We start from the raw sequence: 6000 nt of genomic DNA, 5'->3' as shown, positions 1-6000 counted from the left end.
TTGGTTGGTTGCTTGTAAAGAACTACATTCAATCAAATCAGGAAAGGTCAGATTGTAGCATTCTTCCGAATAGGATTAAACTCCAACTACTATTCACAGATGGTTTTTGACAAGGTTAGTTTTCAAGCCATGTTTCTCAATAATTTAATATCATCAGTTTTTAATTTGATACATATGAAACAACTGAGGCACGAGCTGTTCCAAATCACTGGGTTGTCAGTGATGCTGGCCTTGACAGAACCTGCTGGCTATTACGTCTGAGGGCTACCCAGACCTGTTTTGGATGGAACCCATAGGATGCCAAGTTGTTGCTAGTTTCCCTGTGAGACCATTCAATGCAATGAGCCAGAGGTGAGTTCTCACCTGGTTCAGCACCTATGCAGCTTGCTGTTGTTCCTTAGCCTTTTCCTCAGTACATAAAATGGCATCTGATGTGGCACTGGTAGAGGTCTGGGCCTGCTGGCTGTGAGGTCCGGGGGCCACCAAAACCTATTTTAGGTAGAACAAAATTGCAAGCAATCTGAAGTTTGAAAGACTTGGTGCTGTCCAACATACAGATATGACATGGATGGACAAATTAGACAGTGCTTTTACAGTGTGATGATTGAACAGAACTTTTTTGTATTTACATAAATGGCTCAAATTTACAATTCAGGTATAAGAGCAAAGTGGTACCTCCACCCGATCCTCCCTCTTGAAGGTTTGCAAAATTAAACCTTGTCCCTCAGCTAGTACCATCACAATCCTCATAGTAACTGTGGTGGCTTACATGAAATTTTGCAAATGTATGTACAGTATATCTTGCATGAACTTTAGAAAATGTATTAAATTCTGTTGATCAGTAACCAAATAGGTATAAATGACAGTATGCATATTGAATATTTTCATAACACACATTAAAGCAAATACTTAATTTTAGTTTTCTGTAATTTTATTACATTTTAAAATTTCTTTAGAATAAAAAAGAGATATATGGCTAATTCTACCAGCCTGACTGCAAATGCAGTGTTTTGTCAATATTCATTTTAAATATTAATCAAGTAAAATGATAGGCATTATAGCTTACTGTAGTACTAATGATTTTGTGACTGTTCTAGAATTAACTACATGTGAGTGAAACTTAACTTTTTATTAAATTATTATTTACAGTTCTTTTCTATGTTCATGCCCAATTGTGCTCTTTAAAATTTTTATGTAGTCCCTGGCTATGCTGATAATTAGTAATATTCTATTTTAAATGTTAACAAAAAATTATTTTAAAAATTAGAATATATAACTCATGGAATCAGCAATTGCCAATGTAGAGAAACTAAACATGGGTATGGCCACTAGATGTCGCTAAGTTTCTAGTTTATAAATTAAGTTATATTTTCAAACGCTTGTTTTTCCTTTCTTCAATGTTTAAAAAAAAAGTTTTGTAAATCAAGGAAAATTGGAACACAAAATTCTTAAGTTTGTGAAGTACAAATTTAGACCATCACTACCAATTCTTTTCTGTGAATTTTAAAGGATTATTTTTCATGTCACCTTTAAAATATAGAATGATACTCCTTTTACAACCCTATTGACTCCAGCATTTTTGTAGTAGGAATAAAAATTATTAAACTGTGTTATGACTTGGATAGCTAGGCACATTTATTGTGTAACTAAGCTAATAATATTTTAGTGTTAGGGTTAAGGATTTATTTCTGTGTTTGCCTCTGCTATGCCAGCTGAAAGTTGCGGAATGGATTTGAACAGGAGATTTCTATTAAATTTGAAATTCACTGAAGTATACATGCAAAATTCTGAAAAGGCAGCTAATTGTTGTTTGAGTTAATCTAGTAGCGTGTGTGTATGTAAGGATTTTTGTTTTAATGAACAACTGAAGAAGGAAAAAATTATGAAGCCAGGGAAATGAATAAAGAGGCTATATGCTAACTCTTAGTCAACTGAGTGTCTTACAAGCGTTTGCTTGTTGCCTGGAGACCCTATGCAGACGTCATCTGTCATGGGTGGGCCATAAAAATGCTCAACAATTATTGCTGAAAAAAAAAATGGCTCCTGGCTCCTGGCTTTGGATTGGTTCAGCTCCAGCCATTGTGGTCACTTGGGGAGTGAATCATATTACATAAGATCTTCCTCTCTGTCTCTTCTCCTCTCTGTTTATCAGACTTTCTAATAAAAATAATTTTTAATTGGAAAAGATTGTAAGAAGTTTCATATTTTATTTACATATGTAGCTAATGATTTATAACTATGATTCAACTTCTGGTTTTTCACTTGGTCATGCCATATAATGTAAAATGTATTAAAGGGCTCTAGAGGGGCTGGCATGGTGCTGCATCATGCGAATCCTGCACCTGCAGTGCCAGCATTCTGTATGGGTGCTAGTTCTTGTCCCAGAAACTGCACTTCTGACCCATATCCCTGTTGGTGGTAGTGTCAGATGGCACAGAACCTTGGGCATCTGCACCTACATGGATCCCAGCTTCACATCTGCTCAGTTTGGGCCACTGTGATTATCTGTGGAGTGATAAAATTTTATACAGATGAACACCAGGCAATCACACTGGTGAGCAATGACTAAATTGAAGTTACTAAAGTAAATGACTCTTTGAAAATAAAGAGTTAAGATCAAAGATGATGAAATAAAATTTTACCTGTACTCTGATAATCTTTCTTTAACAAATTTTTCTTTGTGTGTAAAGATCAATGGAGGACTTAGATTATAAAGTATGATTAAGAAAGAACCACTAATTCCCACCTTTTAATGATTTAGTCTATTGATTAGAAATGAAGAAGGGAAGAGAGACAGAGAGAGAAAGAGAGAGAGAGAAAGAGAGAGAGAAAGAGAGAGAGAGCGAGCCAATCTTTCATGCATTGGCTCATTCTCCGAATGGCCTCAATGGCCATGCATGGGCCAGAAAAGGCTGGGAACTTGCAGCTGCATCTCAGTCTGTCATGTGGGTGTCACGCTCCAAGCAGTTGGGTCATCCTTTGCTGCTTCCTCAGGCAAATCAACAGGGAGCTGGATTGAACCAATGCATTGAACGGGATGCTGATATCACAAGGATTGACTTAGAAAACTGCTTCCCAATGCTGATCACAATTATTCCTTTTTTAGTTAGATTTCTAATGATAATCTCCCACAAAGCTAACCTCTGCTGCCAAGAGACAGATTTCTCTGGGAAAAACAGAATGCAGATAATAAAGAATAGAATTAGTAATTAATGTTATACTGCTAAAATTCCTTGCACCAATTAACTGCCTCAACATGAGGTTTTTTTTTTGTAAATATTTGGTGTGATATTACTTCTTGGCATCCATTTAGATGTGACTCATAAGGAAAAGTTGTATTTATCCTTTAACATGGAAGATAGCATCAAATCTTTTTTTAAAATTTTATTGTTGTTTACATTGTATTATGTGGTACAGTTTTATAGGCGCTGGGGATTTCCCCCACCCCTCCCATACCCCTCCCCCCATGGTGGATTCCTCCACCTTGTTGCATAACCATAGTTCAAGTTCAGTTGAGATTTATTCCTTGCAAACACATGCCTAGCATAAAGTTCAGCGTCTTATTGTCCAGATAAGTTCAGTGGCCTCTTGGGGAGACCTTCTCTGGTCTGAAGGTAGGGCTAACAGAGTAAAGATCCGGTCAGTTAAAAGCCCCAACAAAACCTCAGTATCAATATACAACATTATGGAATTAATTGACATAGTATTGGGTAAACAATATGTTAAAAATAATGCAAGTTCCATTCTTCGAAACATCTGGGTTGAGACAGTATCAATGACAGGTTCAAAAAATAACAAACAACCAAACAAAAAATTACAGGTTAAATCAAGGCAAACATGTGGTATCTAACCTTTTGGGATTCGCTCATTTCCCTTAGCATTATAGTTTCCAGTTGGGCCCATTTAGCCACAAAGAACTGCATTTTGTTTTTTTTAATAGCTGAGTAGTATTCCATGGAGTAGATGAACCAAAGCTTTCTTATCCAATCTTCTGCTGATGGGCATTTCGGTTGCTTCCATGTTTTTGCAATTACTGATTGTGCTGCTATGAACATAGGGATGCATATTGGTTTGTCGTAAAACAGGTGTTTTGGATATATTCCTAGGAGTGCTATTGCTGGGTCATATGGTATGCAGATTTTGAGTTGTTTGAGTGTTCTCCAGACTGATTTCCATAAAGGCTGTACCAATTTGCAGCTCCACCAGCAGTGGAGTAGGGTTCCCTTTTCCCCGCATCCTCGCCAGCAAGCGTCGTTGGTGTTCTTGTTTATGTGGGCCAATCTTATTGGTGTTAGGTGGTACCTCATCGATGTTTTAATTTGGATTTCCCTTATTGCCAGGGAGCTGGAACATTTTTTCATATGTTTGTTTGCCATTTGGACTTGTTCCTTTGTGAAATGTTTGCCCATTTCCCGTGCCCATTTCTTGAGTGGCTTGTTTGTTTTGGTTTTTTGGTTGTTTTGAAGTTCTTTGTATATCCTGGAAATTAGCCCCCTATCGCCTATATCGTGTGCAAAGATCTTCTCCCACTCTGTGGGTTGCTTTTTTACTTTGTTGATTGTTTCCCTTGCTGTACAGAAGCTTCTTAGTTTGATGAGGTCCCATTTGTTTATTCTGTTCTCAACTGCTATTGCTTTTGGTGTCCTTCTTAGAAAGTCGGGACCTACTCCTAGGTCTTGCAGGGTATTTCCTACATTTTCTTGCAAGAGTTTGAAGGTTTCTGGATGTAGGTTTAGGTCTTTTATCCATGTAGATTGGATCTTAGTGTATGGTGATAGATGTGGGTCTATCTTTTTGTTTCTACAGGCTATCAGCCAGTTGTCCCAACAACATTTACTAAAGAGGCCTTCCCACTTGCTTGGACTGTCATTGGTCTTTTTGTCAAAGATTAATTGGCTGTATCTGTGTGGGTTCCCTTTTGGTGCTTCTATTCTATTCCATTGATCTTCCTTTCTGTCTTTGTGCCAGTACCAGGCTGTTTTGATAACCACTGCTCTATAGTATGTCCAGAGGTCCGGGATTGTGGTTCCCCCTGCTAACTTCTTATTCTTCAGGATGGTTCTAGCTATTCGTGGTTTTTTGTGTTTCCAGATGAACTTTTGAATCATTGTATCCAGTTCCGTGAAGAATGTTTTGGGCAATTTGATTGGAATTGTGTTGAAAATGTATATTGCTTGTGGTAGTATAGACATTTTAATGATATTGATTTTGCCTATCCAGGAGCACGGGATGTTATTCCATCTTTTGAGGTCTTGTTCAATTTCCTTTTTAAATAGTTTGTAGTTTTCATCGAGTAGGTCTCCTACGCTTTTGGTTAGATTTATTCCCAAATACTTCATACTTCTCTCTGCTGTTTTGAATGGTATCCTGTTGGTTAGATCTTCTTCCATCTTGGTGTTATTTGCGTACACTATGGCTGTTGATTTTCGTTCATTAATTTTGTACCCTGCCACTCTGCCAAACTCTCGTATAAGTTCTAGCAGTTTCTGTACTGAGTCTCCTGGTTTTTCTATGTATAGGATTATGTCATTTCCTGTCCACTTAGATCTGCGTTAATTACTTATTGCTATTACATTTTTCTTTCACTTCAGGGGGAACAGATATTTTTCTCTTTATTTCCCATTTTAGCAAGTTAGATTAGATTCTGATTCTGCCAATATAACATTGGCAGTATATTTCTTCCCCTCAATAATGTTGATAAATATTCACTGCTTTTTATTCTCTAGTCAACTGACTTTATTTTTCAGAGGAGTCTTAGAATCACAATGAAAAGGATGGGAAAGTACAGAGAGCTCCTAGCAACTCTGACCCCGTACATACACATCTTCTTCCACTGTCGCTATCTCCACCACAGTGGTATATTTGTCATGATCAATTAATCTAGATGGAAAACTTAAGTGTTTTAATATGATGGATTGTGTGAGGACTTGTTTAAATAGAGATAGAGAAGAATTATCTAAAGTGAAGCAAAGAGGGAGTAATTCCTGGAAATAGGAGAGG

This window comes from Ochotona curzoniae, unplaced genomic scaffold, assembly GCF_017591425.1.
Source record: "Ochotona curzoniae isolate NIBS_2020 unplaced genomic scaffold, NIBS_Ocur_1.0 scaffold_3890, whole genome shotgun sequence".
NCBI lineage: Eukaryota > Metazoa > Chordata > Mammalia > Lagomorpha > Ochotonidae > Ochotona > Ochotona curzoniae.
The sequence above is the reverse complement of the archived record's forward strand: the minus strand, read 5'-3'. Positions refer to the sequence as shown.